The sequence below is a fragment of the Crocodylus siamensis genome, chromosome 1 (assembly GCF_052110815.1).
Source record: "Crocodylus siamensis isolate JL-2025a chromosome 1, ASM5211081v1, whole genome shotgun sequence".
Taxonomy (NCBI): domain Eukaryota; kingdom Metazoa; phylum Chordata; order Crocodylia; family Crocodylidae; genus Crocodylus; species Crocodylus siamensis.
Window position 1 is genome coordinate 246,195,143 of NC_143395.1, and position 22,603 is coordinate 246,217,745.

General features: G+C 42.5%; 1 long non-coding RNA gene across 1 annotated transcript; it reads right to left on the minus strand.

Annotated features, from left to right (window-relative positions):
• Positions 1-2,509: 2,509 nt before the first annotated feature.
• On the minus strand, positions 2,510-10,316 carry LOC149874336 (uncharacterized). The gene is made up of 4 exons (XR_016439923.1): positions 10,227-10,316; positions 5,218-5,319; positions 4,552-4,615; positions 2,510-2,794 (listed from the first exon to the last, which is right to left on the minus strand). It is a non-coding gene; the product is annotated as an uncharacterized LOC149874336 (long non-coding RNA).
• Between the last annotated feature and the right edge of the window lie 12,287 nt (positions 10,317-22,603).

A 22,603-nucleotide genomic window follows, 5' to 3' on the forward strand; every position in this document is an offset into this window, starting at 1 on the left:
ATTGTACATCCTGTGGTGAAGAGCCTCTGCTACATGGCTCCCAGTCCCTTGCCATGCCCCTGTGCTGGGTGCTGCTAGTGGCTGTTGAGGGCCAGCATCAAAGGAACAGCCACACTGCAGCCCAGCATGCCAGCACAAGATGTCATGTCATCGAATTCCTTTCCATTGAGGCCCAGCCCACCCATGTGTGCACACCAATGTCAACTGCCCAGGCCCCCAACTGGTCACAGGAAGAGGTTGGTGACCTCGTGGTGCTCTAGGCTGTTCTGACATGCAGAGGCAGTTTACACAGGGCACATGCTCAAATGCCCATATTTATGAGGACCTGTCAGATGGAATATGGGAGCAAGGGCATTCCCAGTTGATGTGGTAGTGTCACATTAAGGTCAAGGCCTTGTAGGCACTGTGAATGGTTGTGACTGCCTACAATTGTCTGCTACTATGCCTGCAAGACCATGGCCTGTGGAAGCTGACCTGTATTTTGGTGCCTCAGGACCCAAGCTGCACCTCTCCAACTGTCACCGGCAAGGGCAGCTTGTCCAAACCCTACCCTGCCCTGACCTGACACCTCCAGTGACACATTACCAGAGGAGGAGCCCTTGGGCCTTCAGAATGCTGCCCAAATCCTCCTCCCCAGCTGCTGCATCCACTGGCAGCTTTGGGAGTCCTGGCAAGCAGCTGCCTTTATCTTCAGAACAGCCCCAGACCCTGTCACAAGGTGCGGTGAGCAATGCCCCCACCAGCCAAAAGCAGCACTTGGGGAAAGGGTGGCCTGGCCAAATGGCAGCCTGCTGGTCACCATAGGGCATGGGCTCTGGGCACAGATGGTCACCTATGCTGATGGGGAGGCCTGTGCTGAGCCACCAGCCTTGCCAGCCCTGGACGCGTGGTAAGTACTGCACTGGGGGGAGGGAATTCCTTTCCCCTGTCTTCAGTCCCAGCACCTGCTCCCATTCCCTGCCTAGCCTGCCTGGACTTCCCTGGCCCCAGGTTCTCTCTCCTCCATAGCATGCAGAAAGGTGAGACACAGTTCAGAACTTTATTGAGGAACCCATGTCCCCATAGCTGGGATGGGCATGGACCTCTTACACCCCAAGGAAGGTGTCAATGCCAGCAGTGATGTTCTCCTCAGCAGTAGGGGGCAGGGATGTGTACCCTTCCACAGGTAGCCCTCCAGGCACTGGCAGATGTTGCAGGGAAACTTGGGCTTGCTGCATTCACTGTCATAGCTCAGGGTCCTGAACCAGGAGCACAGGTGTGCCCAGGGTACCAGGAGGATCAGCAGCTGCAGAGCATAGTGGCTCATGCACCCCTCAACCTGCACAAACAGCTCATTGAGCATTGCCTGAGGTGCACAGAGCAGGGACATGCTCAGGTTATAGAGCAGCAGGATGCAGGGGAGGGCTACAGTGGTTCACCTCCCTAGAGAGGCCCGCAGTGGGGAGGACAGGGCCATGGCCAGCCCCATACCCCCTTTGTCTGGGAGCTCCACATGCTCCAAGCCCAGGCACTATAGGCTTGGCAACAGTACAGCAGAGAGGTTGGCCTGCAGGGAGATAGTAGGGGAGTGGCATCTGGAACTGCAGCAGCAGGTGCTTTACAGCAGCCTGGTGTGTTCTTCCCTGGGTAGGGAAAGGGGAAGTAGGCTGCCTGTGGCCAGCACCCAGTGGGTCACCAGTCCTGGGGGAGCAAGCAAGCAAGGATGGGGGGCTCAGGCCTGTCTGGATGCCTTACCATGGTCTGTGGGCACCTGTGCACAGCCAGCCCCTGACCTGAACACAGGAAGCACGTGGGCCCTGGTGCAGAACATCTTATCTCTGAAATGTTGCAAGCTCACAAGAGGCTTCTGTCTCTCGCCTCTGCAGGGCCAACACTGCATCTGATGTGACAGATTCCTGGGGTGAGGGAGTCATACTGGTGCTTTTCTAAGTCAGTGTTGGGGACACTTGCCCTGCTCTAGTTGTGCTGTTGTTAGGGAGGGTTGAGTTCCGTGGCCTGGAGCCTCTGTAGATTACTAACATAAAACTAAATCACTCCCATAAAAAAATAGAAATCCTGCTTCTACTCTACCCTCATTGAAATCTTTGAGATGGCTCTGATTTTATAAAATATAAACACAACTCGCATGTAACTACAGAATAACTGGCCTACAGAATGTCACTGACTACCAAGTCAGGTGAAGTATTAATAATGTTATGTCTAGAGTGCTAAGGATACAAAGATTCCGTACATGAAGAATGCTTCTTTTAATGTAGCTATTCCCCATTATCTTGAAGTCATATACTGTTGGTAAAAATGGCATTTAGTTACAGTGGAAGATTTAATTATAATTTGAAAACTGAGTGTATCCCAGGCAAATGAACAATTGTGGCACTATTAAAATCTAGACTATAATTATAAATGTATGTGAAAATAATTATTTTATTGCAGTATATTTACATAATAAAATAAATTAGTAGTACTACAATGTTCCATTTGAGTTTGGCACTTAGAGAAAACATGTGATCTTTGTTCCATCCTCTGTGAAAAGAATAGTGAATTTCACATGGAAGCATATTAGAAAAAAAGTTTAATAGTCTCACCCTTAATCATACTAAAATAGTAGTCCTCACAAAGTATATACAAAAATAAGGTATGTCATCAAGACTGAAGCCTATCATGCATAAATGTATTTGTCAATATTTTTACCCAAAAGATTCTGTATAGTGGTTTTTCTCTTTTCCTCTGCTTTCCATTTTCATTCTTTCTCCTTTTTTTCTACATAATAGTGGTAATGGTTTATTTGCAGTTTTTGCTAAAACAATATAATAACATGAACAATAAAAACTATGTATAACAACATTTGTATAATTTCTAATTTTGTCAAAAGCATACAGTAAGATTATCTATTCTACTAGTTTACCACAAAACTAAAATGGAACATGGTATATGCTGATGCAAAAAAGGCTAAAATGAAGCAGTGGACAATAGTTTCATAGTTGATAGGGTTGGAAGGGACCTAAGCAGATCATCCAGTCTGACCCCCTGCCATGGGCAGGAAGGGATGCTGGAGTCAAATGACTCTGGCTAGGTGGTTGTCTAGCCTCCTTTTTGAAGACCCCCAGGGTAGGGGCAAGCATCACTTCCCTTGAAAGTTGATGCCAGCTCCTAGCCACCCTGACTATGAAGTACTGCCTCCTGATATCTAGCCTGAATCTACTCTTAGTCAACTTATGGCCGTTGTTCCTTGTTACCCCTGGTAATGCTTGGGGAAACAGGGACTCTCCCGTTGCCTGCTGGTCCCGCTTGGCAAGTTTATAGGTGGCCACCAGATCCCAGTCGTCTTTTGTGGAGGCTGAACAGGTTCAGATCCTGTAGCCTCTCCTCACAGGCCCTGCCTGCTGCCCCCTGATCATGCGAGGTGGCCTTCCTCTGGACCCTCTCCATGTTGTCCACAACCCTCCTGAAGCACAGCACCCAAAACTGGAAGCAGTACTCCAACTGTGGCCCGACCAATGTCACATAAAGGGGGAGGATCACCTCCTTGGACCTGTACGTGATGCATCTATGCATGCATGACAAGGTATGGTTAGCCTTCCTGACCATGTCCCCACGTTGGTGGCCCCTGTTCATCTTGGAATCAGTAGTGACACCAAGATCCTTTTCTGCCTCTGTGCTGACAAGAAGGGAGTTCCCCAGCTTGTAGGTATGCTGCTGGTTCTTCCTCCCCAGGTGCAGCACCTTGCACTTGTCCACCTTGAAACCCATCCTGTTCTCATCTGCCCACCTCTGTAACCTGTCCAGATCCATTTGTAGCCTGTCCCTCTCTTCTAGCATTCTCACTTCTCCCCACATCTTAGTGTCATCTGCAAATTTGAACAAGGTGCTTTTCACCCCCTCATCCAAATGGCCAATGAAAATATTGAACAATGCGGGCCCTAGGACTGAGCCCTGGGGAACCCCACTGCCCACATCCCTCCAGGTTGAAAATGACCCATCCACTGCCATTCTCTGAGTGTGGCCCTCTAGCCAATTTGTGACCCATATGACTGTGTAGGTGTCAACACCACAGTCGCCTAATTTTTTAATGAGGATGGGGTGAGAAACAGTGTCAAAGGCCTTCTTAAAGTCCAAAAAGACTACATTCACCACGGCACCTGCATCCAAGACTTTTGTGACCTGGTCACAGAAGGCAACCAGGTTGGTCTGACAGGACCTGCCTCTAATGAACCCATGTTGATTGCCCCTAAGCATAATCTCCCCTGCTGGCCCCTTGCAGATGTGCACCTGGATAATTTTATCAAGGAGCTTCCCCAGGACCAAGGTAAGACTAATGGGCCTATAATTTCCTGGGTCCTCTTTCCTCCCTTTTTTGAAAGTGGGGACCACATTGGCCGTTTTCCAGTCCTCCAGCACCTCACCAGAGCACCACAAGTGCTCATGAAGCTGTGCCAGGGGTTCTGCAATGACCTCTGCCAATTCCCTAAGCACTCTGGGGTGGGGATCATCAGGACCTGCTGATTTGAACACATCTAGTCCCTCCAGAAGTTCCCTGACTAGGTCCTTACTGACCTTGGCCTGGTTGCGCCTCCCCTGGCTCCGTCTGGAATCCAAGTGGTGGAGGGTGTCCCTGTCCCTGCTCAGAAAAATGGATGCAAAGAATCTGTTAAAGAGATTAGCTGTGTCATCTGGTGCTACTACCAGATTACCAAGCATGTCCTGCAGAGGCCCCACATTACTTGTTACCTTCTTTTTACCCCCCTATGTATTTAAAAAAGGACTTCTTGTTATCTTTGATCCAGGTCTGTAGTTCCCAGTTCCATCATTGCCTTAGCCTTCCTAACAGCCCCACTACAATCTCGAGCAATAAAACAAAATGGGGAAATGCTATCTGATTTTGGCCCTTATTCCTTGTGCAAGTAATGAAAATACACCTAAGGTATATAGAGCAGGCTTCAGATTCTTAGAGAGAAGCATATATTATGTATCCCAAATCTCTTGACTTCTACAGTATTCTTGCATAGTTTATAGTTTCATCCAGACTTTTGAAAAAACTGTATGCCTCAAAGTGGGTAAAGAATTCATGAATTAATGGTAATCAGAGACTGAATGTGTAAGGGAGAATTTATAATGTGATCTTCTGTTCATTTGGCAATAGTCTGCATGTAGTTTCAGACTGGACACAGTGCTCAGAATGAAGGACATAAATTCATATCCCAGTTACAAACATAAACTCACCTATTGAAAGGTTGACCTTACAATCTGTGGAAAATCAAACTGCTTGAAGTAAGGAAAGTGGTTGTCTTCTTTCTGATTCTACTGCTGAGGTTGGACAACAAGCTAAAACAGAAATTAGAGACCTTCTCTAAAATGAAAGGCTCCATAAATAATGCCATGTTGCTATTTGCTTTGCTTGTGCCTTAAATCAGCTTGACTTATAAATCCAAGAGCAGTGCTGATATTTTGTTTGTGACACCAGGTCTTACCTGCTAAATAAGGGAACATCTGATGCTTATGAACTTTCTAGTATTTGAAGTATCTAGGTAAGGTAATTGTAAGCTGGAGTGTGAGACAAAGAGGAATTTGAATAATTTAAAGCCCAGAATTCTCTAGCCATTATTTCCTCTACCATGAAATATATTCCAAATCACAACAACAAAATTTAACACATTAATAAAAACAAGCTAATCAATACTAGCACTAGCACTTAGCTACCTCTAAAGTTCAACACTTAATCATAATTAAGAGAAGAAAAACTGATAAATCCAAGTGTAAGAAATATAAACACAATGAAGTAGGTAACAAACCACCATTAAATCATCAAATTGGTCAAGTCTGGCATTGACTTCAATTATTTCTGTTCAAGTTCAATTGAAGAATCAATTAATCTCTCACACTTAGAATGTATACTTTTTCCAATTATCAAATTAAGATTTAAGCTAAATCAATGAACACAATGATAGTATAATTATATTAAACCACATGCAGTACACAATGAGAGGGAGTGTGTTCATGCAGATAACCACCTGGGTGCTACAGACTGAAAAAATGAGCAAAAATATTAGCCTTTTTTGGCATACAGATATATTATGCTACTATCCCTGCAGCAGGCACTCTTAGTGGGTAGATAGCTATAAACAGAACAGGCGAAATTACATCCTCAGATAATGATTTTTTTTTTCCTAGGGCACCAGGTGTTTTAAATGCCACCAGAAGGATGCTCTAGGCAACACTATGCTGTCCAAGATAGCTTGGCATAGATTAGCTAAATGCTTTTGTGTCTTTGCATATTTTGATTAAGGGCCAGTGTCAGAACTCCTTTGGGCTTTTACTTGGTACAGTGTAGCTGAAGGATTTTTTTCTTTATCGCAGCTGCCAAAAATATGCCAGTTAAGATAATTATATTTCAATTTAAATAGAAAATTTAATGAACATTTTAAGCCAGGATATAGGCTACATGCCATCTTACACCCCAACCCTTCCCCTACATGAAGAGTGGTGTTGTGATGCTACCAAATGGCCTAGTCATGTAAGGTGGGCTGTCCGCTTTCAGTTCTCAGTGAAGTTAGTCTGAGGTGAGAGTTCAGGGATGCTCAGAAAACTGTAGGCTTGAGACCCCTGTCAACATCATTTCAAGGAGAAAGTTTGAGGTTTCAAATGGGCAGATGGACACTGAAGAGTGCATATATTGTTTCTAAATTCCTGAAAAAGACATAATGCTCCCATATTATAGAATAGTGGAATATACAGTGGAAATATGTAGAGCATTCATTTGTGTGGGTCTTTTACTCAGTGTTCAGTATTTTACAGTTTCCTACTTTTCATTGGCAAAGGATCCTTATCCCATTGACTGAATTTGTTGCGTTTCATTGGGAGGAGCTAGATGAATCCAAGATTTTCTGTCTGTCACTTTTTTGGTGGCAGACACAGAAGCTTGGCAGTATCAACATACTGTAGAGGAAGTCATTTTCCTTTGTTTAGAATGCAGTGTGTACAGACATTTACATAATAAAATACTCACACAAATAACAGATGGTGAAGAGGCGCTCGTTTTGCCACATGTTGGAAGCATGATACAGTTCCCTGATGAACTAATTTCTCTTACTTTTGCCTACAGATGTCTAACAGCTATTAAACTTTGAGGGTTATTTATGTGGAGAAAGGTTTGAAGACAGGCACACAACAAAAAATCTGTCTACAGACTTTTCCTGCTTCAGTCAAATGCCGTACCCTGATAGGGGTTCTCAGTACATTGAAAACTGTTTTCACTGCCAGACAAAGTAAATAATAATCCCTTTTCCTTGCAACACTTGTTGGGCTGAAATGATTCACCATAGAGGATGATAAATACCACCATTCTGCCACGTCTTAAATGCCTTTTCCTCTGGAATTTTTAAATGAAGAAATCAGGAACAGAAACAACCTCCTATGTTAATGCTGCATATTCAAAATATAAGCTTTCAGGTGCATTACCATTAATTTTGAGGAGAATTTAGTACCAGAAAACAAATATCTCTCAGATGGAATGGGAGCCTTACAGCCTGTGCATAGTAAAATAAAATAAAGTCACACTTCTAGTCCCTAATTAGAGTTATTGGCCTGATCCAGATCTCCCATGCACCAGATTTTTATTGGTTTAACTCTATTGTTCACTCTTTTGCAGAATTACTCCTGATTTACAAAGCGGTGACAGCCAAATCAATTGTCTGGAGGAACATGGAAGGTCATTAATGTGAGCTGCAAGTTAATTCTAAATGCTTTCCCTCTTATTTGCAATCATATATAGCTGCTTTTCATCTTAAGATTACAAAATGCTTTTCAAACATTGATTAAGGTTCTCAGTGTTGTCTCTGAGAGAGGTCAGGATTGCTATGCCCCTTTTCTTTGAGAATATCATAAGAACGGCTAACTGATAAAGGCTGAGAAAAAGATTCTATAATTATCTTGTACCTTCCTCAGAAGCATATGCTATCAGTAAATATCAGAGGCAGGATACTAGCCTAGATGGCCCAAGCAATCTAGAACAATGTGGCAACTCCTATAGAGGGGTAAACTGAGCATATAGGGAGTTGGTAATATTACTAAGAGTGCAAACAAACATTTTTATGGCAGCACAAGGGACAAGCAAACAGACATTCATACCCCTTGTCATGCCATACATGCCCACAATTTGTGGCCACGATGAAGGCAGTATCAATTTGTGCCTTTATTTAGCAGCAGACATCTGTTTACTTTATGGTGAGGCAACACTGATGGCCTGGGACTGCCCGTGCTCTCTAGTGTCCTAGGTAGGTGCTCTGGGGGCTTGTGGGGCCAGATCCTGCACACCCTGAGAATTCCCATGCAAGGTTTGGGAGCATGTCTATAAGTGTGGAAAGTCAGGCTTTTCCTACTTACCATGTCATGCCCCTTGGTTCTCCTGGGCGCATCTCTGTAAGTGGGGAAAGTCAAGGTTTCCCTGTTTGTATGACATACCCTGAAGGTCCTGGGGACACATCTCCATAAGTAGGGAAACCCTGACTTTTTCCACTTACAGAGACACTCCCCAAGAGTCTCTGCAGTGCATCTTAGTGAGTGGGGAAAGTCAGGCAAGCACTCCCAGGGCTTGAGGAGCCTCATCTTGTGCAAGAATTGCTGAAGTATATAGGACTGAAGATAAAGAGTCCTGGACTAAGCTAGAAATAAAATCATCCACAAAATGAAAGCTACAGGCAGTGCTGCTGAACATTGCAATGAAACTTTTACCTTGCAGATAGACATCAGGACATGCTGTTTCAGTATGTGACTGCTAGGGAAGGTTGGGTGATCCAGTAAGGTTCTGTACAGCTCTCAGAAAGTTCTAAGTATCCTCCTGGCTGACTGAATCCCATCAGGATATCCTGGTGTAGTTATTTTGTTTAGATGAGACTTTCTTCTCTTTATTTCTCAGTGGCATTTTCTGGAGGACTATCTCTATGCTTTTCATTTTCTGATGAGTGGAGCCTGAGAACCTTCCTTAGGTTTAAGCACTGCTACTCTGATCTATGCTTCGGTCACCTTACTAATGCAATGCTCTCAATACAGGCTAGGATTTCTATTCATTTGATAGCTAAACTTGAAGTTCTGGTAACTATCTGGTTTATGATGCTCAGCAAGTAACACAGTTTTCTGTTTTTCAGTTTCTTCATCTGTAAAATGGGAGTGTTACATTATTTATGATCTAAATACATATTCTGGTACCATCATGCCATAAATTGTACAAACATAGAAATAGACATAGCTCCTTACCTAAGCATCATTTCGTCTAAAAAGACGAGGCAATGGAAATATGCCTAATTCTAGAGAACCTGCTCCTGGAATCATGTATTGGCACCAGAAACTTAGCTTTCTTGCCAAGAAAAAGACCTTCTGTTTGTAAAAGATTCTTGAATATTGGAGGTGAATGTAACCACTGCAGAGCTGATTGCCTGAGTGTCCAGATAACCTGAAAAATAGCTTTGGGGGTGTGAATTTATATTCCTTTTATTGGATTGTTAACTTTGAAATGTACTGTTCTTGGAACCCCAGCCAGTTACAGCTCAAGACTATGTGTATACAGGGGGAGGGGGTTGCTACTCTATTATATCTGTTCTTGGGTGGTGTTGCTCTTCAGTAACAGGAGAGAATAGAGGGGGTCTTATGACCTTTACCTACTTTGAAGCGCACCCTTTTTTTCAAAAGCCTGGAAAAACTAAGGGTAGAGTACCATCATGGAGGCACAGTCACAGAAGTCCATGTTTTGTATGTACTTAAACCTCTGATTTACTTTAAGATTACAAAGATGGAGAGGGAAACTAAAACTTTTTTTTCTTTATTTGTATCATCATATGCCTAGCAGCCCTAGTCATTTCTCAGGACTCCTTGGTAGTAGGTGCTTTATGAACATGGAGCTACCAGAAACTCACAAAGAGCACAATGCGCACACACTTAAATATAATACTTAATAAGTAAATAATTCTAGGCTTTCCCTGACTGCTGCTGAGTAAAACCATCAATTTTATTTTTGTAGACCTGATGACCAATGCCAGTGCCTTGAGAGCAGCACCAAGGGAAAAGAGCAATGCAAAGTCTTCTTTAGACTTTGGGATCGAAAGCCCCATTTGGTAAAACAATTAAATATTAATATAAAGAATATTATTTAAGTAAGCAAATCAGCAAGTTTTTTTTTTCCTTCATAAAGATACATAATAATATGATAATGACCAAAAATGAAATTAAACCCAATGTACCTGATAGTAAATTATGATGCCGAAAGTGTTTGTAATTAGCTGTGTTTGAACTCTTCCAAACCCACATCAGATTGTGATCCTTCTGTTCTGTTCATAAATTATCTGAAAAAAAAATGTTCATATTTGTATATTGTTTCTATATTATGTATTATTTCTGAAATGGTCTTAACAAGCATGTTTTGAACCTACAGGCTTTCACAAAGTGTTCACAACTGTAGTTGCCTCTAGTACTTGATATTTCGAGTTAAATATTGTAATATGAATGTAACATTTATAATGCCAGGTGAAACTGGGGGAGGGAGGGACAGTCTGCAGAGCTGTGATATCTGTTAATTTGGACTGCAGTTCCCAGAAATCCCCAGGGGTTGGGTAGCAAGGGAAAAAGGAAGAAACAGCTCAAGGCTAGAATTAAGGGGAAGAGAGAACAGCATGCGCATGGAGGTTGGTCAGCTCTAGACAAAGGGATGCACGGCAGAGCTGGGGATCTCACTGGCTCAGTCAGCTAGGACTGTGGACTGAAGGAGCTGTAGTCAGACATGAGAGCAGCTGCAGGCTGCTGTTTCAGCCCTCTAGGGACTAGAGGCTTGTTTGGGGACATCTCTAGAGGTGTGAGGGAGAACTTAAGGTGCTGAGTATATGTTTCCACAGTGTTGATATTTCTTTACCTTTTACCTGTTCCCTCCCTTTGGGCCATTGGCTCCTTAGGAGTGGTCAGTTTAAAATCTCTGGACACTTCACTGAATTCTCTTCCTGCTTCCTAACACTTGAATTTCCAAGCACATGTGTCAGGGTAACAAATTGGATAGGGATATGCACATGCATTTTCTGTGTATTCATATACAGGAGTGTCTGATGCAAATTCCTTTTGAACAGTATCCTTTTTTAGTACAAAAGTGAACAGAATGGACATGGGTATAATGAGACAGAATTATGAAGTGGTATCACAGATATGGTGGTGAATAATTTTTTCCCACTAATCGGTCATCTTTGGGTAACAAAGTCACTGTTTCTGGTGGATGTGGCAGGCAGAAAAAAGGAAAGAATATTAAGCTAAATAAGTAGCCTGCCAGGACAGACAATTTAAAAAAAAGAAGAAAGACAAAGGTTTGAACACTCTTAAAACATGGAATCCTAAAAAGGAAACTTTCTTGGGCAGACCTGTGGAGATCAAATTGTTGAGGAATATAAAACAGCCTTAAAAGCAGCCTACCCTCTAGCTCCAGCTAATTTGCAAGACTGGGGCTAAGAACAGGTGACAGCTTTAGCCTACAGTAAACTTGTCTGGAAGAAAGATGCATCTCAGCAGATTTTATCAGGCTGCAATAAAAGAATGAGCCAGGGCTAGGACTGTTGGAGATCTCGTGATGTATTAAAAGCACTGACAGGCATCTGTGACAAGAGAAGATTTTTCCCTTTGTGAACATCAGCAGAAAGTAAGAAGTCTCCCCACAGGGAACTCTTGCAACTGAAGACAACTGGGATACAATTTTAAACCTGAAAAGAAGGCTTATTTTGTTCACATGAAGTAGTTACCACTGATTTAAAATCCGACTTCATGTTGTGTTCAAAGAAAAATAAAAAAGTAGTTATAATGTAGTTGGCATTGATCCCTTGTGAAGACACAGCTGATGTAGCTCACAAGCTAAAAAGAGAATAGCATTTTTTTTATAAAGGGACCAAGGATATTGAATAGTATATAGGCCTTAAGAATCACAGTATAGCCAATACAAAGCATAAGCAATGATGAATACTTGCTTTTGTGAATACTGGATGTGATAACAGTATGATATAACAAGTATTTTAGAATACACCAGAGTAGACACCACACATACCAAGCGGGGATGGAATAAAGACATGCTGGGAGAATTGCAGGGAATTATTTGCTTATGAACATGAAGAGGAGAATAGCACCCAAACAAGAAGTGTAAAATGGCATATATTTAGGCCAGGTACAGACATTACACTTTCACAAGTATAAGTAATCAGAAACTGGTCTGTACTTGTAACAGAACAGAAGTTTGGCACACGCAGACTGGTTTAAACATTGTGAAACCTAGTCTAAGATTTTTCCTGACCCACCAAAGGGTGAATATATGTTCTGTTCACTACCAATCTAAACTACACCTTTACAGAAAACTGCATGATTTGGATCAATTCTGCCTCGGCCTTTTTGAATGTCTGTACCTAGCCTTTCTTTAGATTGTGGGTCTATCTTATGTTTCCTCAACATGACCTAGAAATATTACAGCCATCCATAGTTCTACTAACTATCAACATGAATAAGGGTTTCGTAATATAGCTATTAATGTGTGTAAAGTACTTTGAGGTTGTGTGTGTGTGTGTGTGTGTGTGTGTGTGTGTGCGCGCGCGCATACACCAGAACTGAGATTTACTAGGTCAGACCATAGATCCATCTTGCCTAGTATCCTGGCAAGAGTAGATGCTGAAATGGAAAGTGAACAGGGTTTGGACATGTTTTTTTTTCCCTGTTCCTCTTCCACTTGCAGCCTTCATAATTTAAGGTCTAGGAAGTTCTGATTCAAAACTGTACACCTAAACTCTCATGCACTGATTCAATAACTACTTTCTTCCAAGAATTTGTCCTATCCTTATTTGAATCTGGCTAAACTGTCAATTTCCACAATATCTGGTAGCAATGAGTTCCAAACTTTAATGACACCCTGGGTGCATCTACATGAGATTAGTTACTGTGTAGTACAGCAAATTACAGCACAATAAGCATCACCATTTACACGTGCAGACACTTACTGCATGGCAATTTGCTCTGCTCTGTAGGTAGCAAATTAACTGTGGAATAGTTACTGCGCAGTAAGGCACATGTAGATGGCTAACCAAGAGCAAATTTGCTCCTAATCAGTTGGGCATCAGAGGGTAGAAGATAGCCCCTGGGAGCTACCTGCTGAGCCCAGACCAGAACAATGTCTCCCTGCCCTGGCAGCAGGAGCTCCTGGCCCTGGCTCTACAATCCCTAGTTTTATGTGAGAGAGTAAATAATAAATTCCTATTTCCTTTCTGTTTGCTATTTAGTATTTTGTAAACCCTTATCATGCCCTACCTGCCACAAGCATCTTTTTTCTAAACTGAATGGTCCAAGCCTCTGTAGTCTTTCCTCATATAAACACCCCTCCATACTAATTATCCTTGTTGTTCTTCTCTATACTTTCACTAGTTCTTCTCTATCTTTTTTGAGGTTTAGGGACCAAAACTGGGCACAGTATTCAAGAAGTAGAAACGCCATGGATGTATAAAGGTGGCATAATGATAGTGATTATTTTGTTTACAATTTCCTTCTTAATAATTGTGTTTGTCTTTTTGATGGCTGCTGAGCATTGAGCTGATGTTTTTAGTGAACTGTCCATAATGAATCCCAAATCTCTTTCCTGTGTGGTAATAGCTAATGTAGAGCCCATCAGAGGGTGGGTACAGTTTAGGTTATTTTGCCCCTATCCATTACTTTACATTTGTCTACATTGAATTTCATCTTCTATTTAGTTGCTCATTCACTGAGTAGTATAAGATCCTGCTGTAGTTCTTCACTACTTTAAATTATTTTGTGTCATCAGTAAATTTGGCCATCTCACTACTCACCCCCTATTCCAGATCATTATGTTAAGAAGTGTGTCCCAATACAGATCCCTGGAGGACCCTGCTGTTTATTCCTTTCCATCCCAAAAACTGACCATTTACATGCACTCTTTGTTTTCTATCTTTAGGTCAATTTCTAATCTATGAATGAGCCTTCCCTGTAATCTCATGACTACTTAACTTCATTAAGATCCTCTGATGGGGGGACTTTGTCAAAGGTTTCTTTTTGGAAGTCCAGACATACTGTCAGCTGGCTCACCCTAAGCTACCTGCTTATTGACACCCTCAACAAACTCTAGTAGGTTAGTAAGACATGATTGCATTCTTGGCAAGACATGATTTCCCTTTGGCAAAACCATATTGATTCCTCCCAACAAGCCATGTTCTTCCATGTGCTGACTGAAGGTGTTTGGATATAAATCAAAATGTTGTTATCACAACCTCATCTCCTCATGAAAGATGCAGAAAAAACTAATTTTTGGTTCATTGGCTTTTAAAAAAAAATAAAATTATTTTGGGTAGTTGTTGTAAGACAACAAAACTTTAAAAACAAATTTAAATGTGAAAGTGCAGAATGAGAAATCATCCTCAGACTGGGTTAAGTACGGTGTAAACGGGAACTGTGGATTGTTATCCCATTACCTGGATTAGCTTTTGTGACCCCTTTGTCTTGATGGGTTTATTGCGTCTTTGCCCCTCCCAGCACTGCCCTCCCACCTGATTTGTTTAGTCTGTAGGATGCAACTTTACCCTGCCCTCTGTCTAACTTCAGACTAACAGGGTTAGTTACCGCTCTCTTACCAGTTAAAGGCCAGTTACTTTGGCAGGTATATGGGTGTCATTTTCATTTGACTCAGTTATTTACTGTAAGCAATTAAATGTGTGAGAGGACAAAATCAGGTATATGCTGTGTAATTCAGAGTTCGTCAGGCCATTTTTTTGTAACCATATTCCTGTGGTTACTCTAGTTTTCAATAACGGGATGTTCACTGTAGCGTCACATTGATATTTTTGAAGTATGTTCCACATTTTCAAAGGAATGAATTTATCAGCAGCTAATGGAAATGTCTTGAGCTGTTTCAGTGTGCTGTTGAAATTCCACTTCACGCTGCTGTGCAAGTGCATTCATTTTTCACCTGCTGGGTATAATATGAATGAGCTCATCATATAAATGAAAGAACAATATCAACAAGGACATGATTCACCCAAGAAAAAAGGGAAGGAAAAGGAAGGAAAAGAGAAAATAAGGAAAGAAAGAATGAAACAAGGGAGGGGAAACCTGCATTTCAGCATTCACAGCGCTGATTCAGCTCTGAAGAACAGCTATGGAATTCCATTTTAGGTATTTGTCTGCATCCCGTACTCTCCTGTAGCCGTTTAATATCCACAGTTACGTTTGTAACGACGACTTCTAGGAATTCCACTGAGTATGTCCACAGAATCCACTAAAGTTTCGTTCTTTGAAGGAGGTTGCCATTATATTGGCAGATTATATCACAGCCATGCTGAGAGCTGAAACATATTTCTGGGAGACCAGATGGCTCACTGGGTTGATTTTGGCTATTAAGCCTCTTACCTCTGTGACATATGATCTGATGTAGTCCGAAGAGGCATAGCTGAAACTTGCTACCCTGTGATATTTTTATTATTTTCCAGAAGTCTGTAAAATGATTTGGTGGGCTTAGTCCAGGTCCTAGTGGATAGGTGTCATTGGCACTAATGAGCATCTTAACATCTTTCAACAGAGAGGCCAGGGACTCAACATTTCAGGAAGAGCAGTTTTTTACACAGTGAAGTAAATTATCTTTTCTCCCTTATAGAAGTTCTTCTACAACAGAAAAAGGTAAATGGGAAATGTGGCATTGAATTATTAGCATTAAGATATTTGCCCTGCCACTTTCTGTGGTGTGTCTATTCTATTAAAAAAAAAACAGCTTTCCAAGGCTCAGTTCAATATCCTTCACTAAAAACTAGTCACACACAAAGACATGCACTAAATGGCAACGGGGAGAGAGAGAGAGCGAGAGAGAGAACAAGGTAAATGATTTTACTTCGGTGGGGGAAATGCTTGATGCAGCTTGGTTCCCTGATCTTTAGATGTGTTAACCTGAAAGTTCACTTTGAGTTTACATTGACTTACAAAAAAAGAAAAAAGAAAATTGTATCTTCTATAGCTTTTGTACAGTATTCATGTAATTTAAGTCATTTAGTATTCACGTTAAGAGGCAATGACATGTAGCTTCAGAAATGATTGTAGGGTAGCATTAGCAACTCTACACTTTTAAGTGCACATATTCCCATTATAAGTCTGACATTCTTAGGCTCTCCATGTAAAACTCTCAAAAAAATGCTGTACTCAAAATGGTGATAATGTTTAAATACAACATAAAATCTTTACCAAATTTAAAATTAATTTGATTAGATGTTCCTAAATTGACCACTAAAAATGTAGGTGTTCATCAGGATTCCAAAAACCTAAGGGTGGAAAAGAAGGTGATAAACTTAATTATCTAGCATTTGCTTCAACTTAACTATATAAGTATATAATGATTCATTGCCATTCAATAAGTCAGAAAAGCTCTCAATGAAGTCGATGAGACTTAAGTAACTATTTTGTTGGACTGTGGCTCTAGTTATGTTTTAGCACACAGGACCAAAGATTAGTAAGTTAAACTCTCATTTTAAAAGTTGTGGAGATTTTAACAAGTAAACTCACACTAGCTAGTCTGCTCTGAACAGTTACTATAGCTACTATAGTTACTATAGTTTTCAGATTTCATAAAAAGAAAAAGCAAGTCTCTAAGCCCATTCCTTGCAAAGAAAAACTGCTATATAATAAGATGTTCAGTTGAAAAGATTGTCAATGGACTGAAAATTATTTTTACCAGAACACAGTTTTAAAAATTGATGATCACCACTAATATGAAATGCCTCTGTGCAATAGCTGGCACCTGGCTTGCAAATGAGTCTTTTATTTGAAGAAAACTTGGGGAAAAATCTTCTGTCTTCTCCCTCATACAGGCACAGTATAGTGAAGTCTGCTGGTGACAAATTTCTCTCTCATGTTGCCTATTTGCCTCACAAGATAGAGAATATAGTTCTTTCTTTGCATCCACTTTAGCATTCATCTGAATAATTATAATAAATTGCTTCTAAATGCAATGGACTTGGGCTATGAGTGCTGCAGCATCCCTAGACTTTACATTTAAGAAAAAGTAAAATTCAGGAGAAACTCAATGGAAACGCATAGTGCATAGTGAGCCACAAGTCAGTGATGTCTCTGAAGAAACACAAAATTATGGAAATATTATCTGACTTTTCATGCATTTTCTCTTCGTCACTGATGTAGGATTTCTTCATCAATGATGTAGGATTTCTTTGATCTTAGAGTGTTGTTACACATTAAAATTAGCACATACTTAAGGCACTTAGGGCATTTATGCATATGATCTGGGAGTTGCAGGGGAAGGGGAGAATGCTTTAATTAGAGCAGCTCTGAGATCCATTCTAATTAAAGTTCCCAGAGCATCACATGTATCTGGGTCCTTGCGATGAATAATGGCAGTGAAAGCGCTTTAACTAGAATTAATTGAATGGGTTTTAGCTAAAACGCTCCTACCGCTATTTTTCAGTGCAAGGACACTGCATGCAACACTGGAGTCTGCTGGAGCATCATGATTACCACACTCCAGCAGACTGGATTAATTGTAATTACAACACATCAGAGCAGCCTCACTGCATGTGTATATAGGCACCTTTAATATGCAGACGCCCATGTGTTAAAGAGGGAAAACTCTGCTACGGGCTCTCTGGGCATTTTGAAGTTATGTCACTTTGAGCAAGGAATATCTCTAGGTTGTGCTTCCCAGCTCGTGTTACAGTAACGTCAGTCAGCTCCCACTGCCAGGGGTGCCTGTGCGGCCATGCACACTTGCACAGCTTAGAGGGAACTCTGCTGTCAGGGCACAGTCTTGGACCTAATCCCTTGACCTGTCTACATTGCCTACTCACCTTGGGCTGCCACCTTCCCCAGCTGCCCTCTCAAATTGGACACAGGTATCTGGAAATTTCTATCTGCGCCTAGTTGTCTGCCCACTCTAGGAGTAGGCAAAATGGCAGATTTGGCCAGCAACTGGACTCCATTTCCCAGCAGCCCCTGCTCACAGGGCTGAGACTAGTCTCTATGGAGACCCCAGCCACAGATGCACTGTGATAGTGCAAGGCTGGGGTTGCTGTGGAATCTGGCCCCAGCCACACTGGCAGGGCCTGCAGCAGGGTAGGGCAGAGGACTGCTCTGGAGCCTCTGGGATCTTGCAGTGGAGGCAGCTTGGTCTGGGCCCAAAGGAGAGCCATGATCTGAAGTCTTCATGCTCTGGGCAGGAGCACATAGGCAGCAGATCACAGTTCTGCCCCAGCTTCTTCCAGTGGTGACAGCCTGGTCCTGAGCCAGGGCAGAGCTACAATCCACTGCCTGCATGCCCCTGCCCAGAGGGTGCAGGCTGCAGATTGTAAGAGAGTGTGCCCGATTCCCAGAGTGTAGGCCAAGTGTAAAAGAAGGATTCTAAGTGGGAATCCCAAAAAGCCTAACTTAAGGTAGGTGAAGAAAGCCTGGCCTGCTAAGAAATAGGCTAAAGAAAATCTTAATGAAGATGGGGAAATAAGCTGTGCCTTCATAATGTGTAACTGATATAATTTCACCTTTGTGGGGATCTCGATGCTTATTTAGGCCCAGATTCTGCCCTGTGGCTCTGCAGGATAGTAGATGGGTACAAATGTCCCCCGTTGAAGCAAAATTGATGTTCCTCTGACCACCATATGACTGTTGCTATCATCCTGAAAGGTACTCTACAAAGCCGGATACATGCTACTTGTAGCTGTTGCAATGTTGGATAACTATTCAAAATATGCAATATATAAAATGTATAGTCTCTTGATTTAGTGACTACTCCATCAGCTCATTCTTATCTCACTAACTGATATGCTTTCTTCACCTTGCATATCCGAATGCAATATTGTAAACCAGACTAAGAAACCAGAGGAAATATTCTTTTTTTTTCTGTTTGTACAGAGTTTGTGGAAAAGGCTGATTCAAGCAATGGAAGGAAATGTACATTTGCATTTTTCTGCTGTGTAGAAATCACTTTCAGAAACAAGTAAACTTGTTCTGTGGTTATGGCAACACTGGGCAATAACAAGTCTTCAAGTCAATGGTTCATTGTTTGATGTTAGATTTTTTTACAGTAGTGGTTTGGTCATATTTCTTGGTGAGAGTATACAGATTTCTTCATTAGCATTCTTCTTATGCTGAGAGTCTTCTGTGTTTGATCACACAAACTTACCCTGGGTATTTATAAAAATATTGCATTGTCCTCTTGCATTGTCCATAACAATTCCAAAGATAGCAAAATTATATGTGCACTTGCAGATGCATTCAGCAAGTACTCCATACAATAGATCTAGCAGGGTTTTTTTTTTTTTTTAATTTCCCTAGAAAAGGCAGGAAACAGGACAAAAAAATCTCCCCCAAACTTTCTTCTTGAACCCAATTATAAATATTATAATTTGATAATTTAATATTTTATAATTTTATTATAATATAATATGATGATTTCTTTTATGTAGATTTCAACTTTTTAATGAAAGGTGTAATCATTTTATTCATTTGCTGAGTTTTTTTGTTTTGATTATGCTCATGAAGTCAAGAAAGATTTAGGATTTTTGTTTTTGGTGGGTTTTAGAATTATAGAAGCATAGAAAAATCAGGGTTGGAAGGGATCTCAGGAGGTCATCTATTCCAACCCTCTGCTCAAAATAGGACCATCCCAAATTACATCATCCCAGCCAAGGCTTTATCTAGCTGGGTCTTTAAAACCTCCAAGGAGGGAGATTCCACTACCTGTCTGGGTAACCTGTTCCAGTGCTTTACTATCCTCCTAGTGAGAGAGTTTTTCCTAATATCTAACCTAAACTGTCATTGCTGCAACTTGAGATCATTACTACTTGTTCTGTCATCTGCCATGACATGAGAACAGTCTAGCTCCATCCTCTTTGCAACCACCCTTCAGATAGCTGAAGGCATCTATGAAATCCCCTGTCTTCTCTTCTCCAGACTAAATAAGCTGAGTTCCCTCAGCTTCCCCTCCTATGTCATGTCCTAGCACCCTAAACATTTTTGTTGCCTTTCTTTGGACTGCAGTTTGCCTACATCCTTTCTGTAGTGGAGCCCAAAACTAGACAGAGTACTCCAGATGTGGTCTCACTGGTGCTGAACAAAGGGAAAGAATCACTTCCTTCAGTCTGCTGGTGACACTCCTACTAAGGCAGCCCAGTATGCTATTAGCCTTCTTTGCAACAAGGACACACCGTTGGCTCATATTCAGGTCCATTGTAACCCCCCAGGTTCTTTTCTACAGAGCTGCTGTTTAACAAGTCACTCCCCAGCCTCTACTGACAGTACATGGAATTTTTCTGGCCTCAGTGTAGGACTTTGAACTTGTCCTTATGAAATTTCTTTGGGCTTTATGAGAAATCTTATGAACTTCATGAAATTTCTTTTGGTCCAATCCTCCAATCTGTTGACATCTCTCTGAATCCTAACCCTACCCCCCGTCCCCCCAGCTTGGTGTCATCTGCAAACTTGCTGAGAGATGGACTCCATCCCATCTTCTAGTTCATTGATGAAGATATTTGTAACCCTTGTCAGCATGCTAGGCTGGGTAATATGCCAGATTCTGGATCCTCAGGGTGCCAGTAACCTTGGGAACTCCCTCAGGCAGGTCTGCTGACTGAGGTGTCCGTGTCCCTCTCCCTCACTGCCCAATAATTTACTTTAAGTCCCAATAACGCAATAACCAAATGGGTTTCTTTATTATACACAACTATATACAGAAAATAATTGATTACTCAAGAGAAGAAATATCTACATCCATCTATAATATCAATAGTTAATAAAACCAACAAATTTGAATAAAATTTATAACTGCAACAATAGACAAGTAATTCCACCACACTAGGGTTCATAGTTTGTAGGGTCGGAAGGGACCTGAGCAGATCATCGAGTCCGACCCCCTGCCATGGCAGGAAAGAGTACTGGGGTCAAACGACCCTGACAATGTCTACATCTAGCCTCCTCTTAAAGACCCCCAGGGTAGGAGCCAGCACCACTTCTCTTGGAAGTTGGTTTCAGATCCTAGCTGCCCTGACAGTGAAGCAGCGCCTCCTGATATCTAGCCTAAATCTACCCTCTGCCAGCTTGTGACCATTATTCCTAGTCACTCCTGGTAGTGCTCAGGGGAAAAGGGACTCCCCCAATGCCTGCTGTTCCCCCCTGACTAGTTTGTAGCAGGCCACTAGATCCCCCCTCAGCCTTCTCTTGTGGAGGCTGAACAGGTTCAGGTCCCATAGCCTCCACTCGTAGGGCCTGCCCTGCAGCCTCCTGATCATGCGAGTGGCCCTCCTCTGGACCCTTTCCATGTTGTCCACATCCCTCTTGAAGTGCAGTGTCCAGAACTGGACACAGTACTCCAGCTGTGGCCTGACCAGTGCTGCATAGGAGGGGGAGGATCACCTCCTTGGACCTGCTTGAGATGCATCTGTGGATGCATGAAAAGGTGCGGTTGGCCTTCCTGCCTGCATCCCCACACTGCCAACCCATGTTCATCTTGACATCAGTGATGACTCCAAGATCCTTTTCTTTCTCTGCACTGATGAGAAGGGAGTTCACCAGCCTGTAGGTATGGTGCTGGTTCTTCCTCCCCAAGTGCAGCACCTTGGACTTGTCACTGTTGAATCCCATCCTATCCTCATCCCCCCCACCCCTGTAACCTGTCTAGGTCTGATTGTAGCCTATTCCTCCCTTCTAGCATTTCCACATCCCCCCACATCTTAGTGTCATCAGCAGATTTGAACAGGGTGCTTTTTACCCCCTCGTCCAAGTCACTGATGAAGATGTTGAACAGTGAGGGCCCGAGGACCGAGCCCTGAGGAACCCCACTGCCCACATCCCTCTGGGTCAAAAATGACCCATCCACTACCATGCTCTGGGTGCGGCCCTCCAGCCAGTTGGCGAACCATTTGACTATGTACGTGTCGACACCACAGTCCCCCAGTTTCTTAATGAGAACGGGGTGAGGGACAGTGCCGAACGCCTTCTGAAAGTCCAGGAAGACTATGTCCACTGCTACCCCTGCATCTAAGGATTTGGTGACCTGGTTATAGAAGGCCACCAGGTTGGTCTGACAGGACCTGCCTCTAATGAACCCGTGTTAGTTGCCCCTAAGCATAATCTCCCCTGCTGACCCGTTGCGGACATGTGCCAGAATAATTCTCTCAAAAAGCACGCCCAGGATTGAGATAAGACTAACTGGCCTATAGTTTCCCGGGTCTTCTTTCCTCCCCTTTTTGAAGATGGGAACCACATTGGCCCTCTTCCAGTCTTCTGGCATCACACCAGAGCACCACCAGTGCTCGTAAAGTTGTGCCAGGGGTTCCGCAATGACCGCAGCTAATTCCCTCAGTACTCTAGGATGGAGATTGTCCAGACCAGCTCATTTGAATACATCCAGTCCCTCCAGAAGTTCCCCAACTAGTTTCTCACTAATCCTTGGCCTAGGTGCACCTTCCCTGGGGCTTAAGGGGAGCCTGGGGGGGGGGGGCTGTTCTAGTCCCTGCTCAGGAAAATGGAGGCAAAGAAATTGTTAAATAGGTTAGATTTGGCATCTGGTGTGATGACCAAATTTTCGAAGGGAATTTGCCAGGGGTCCCACGTTACC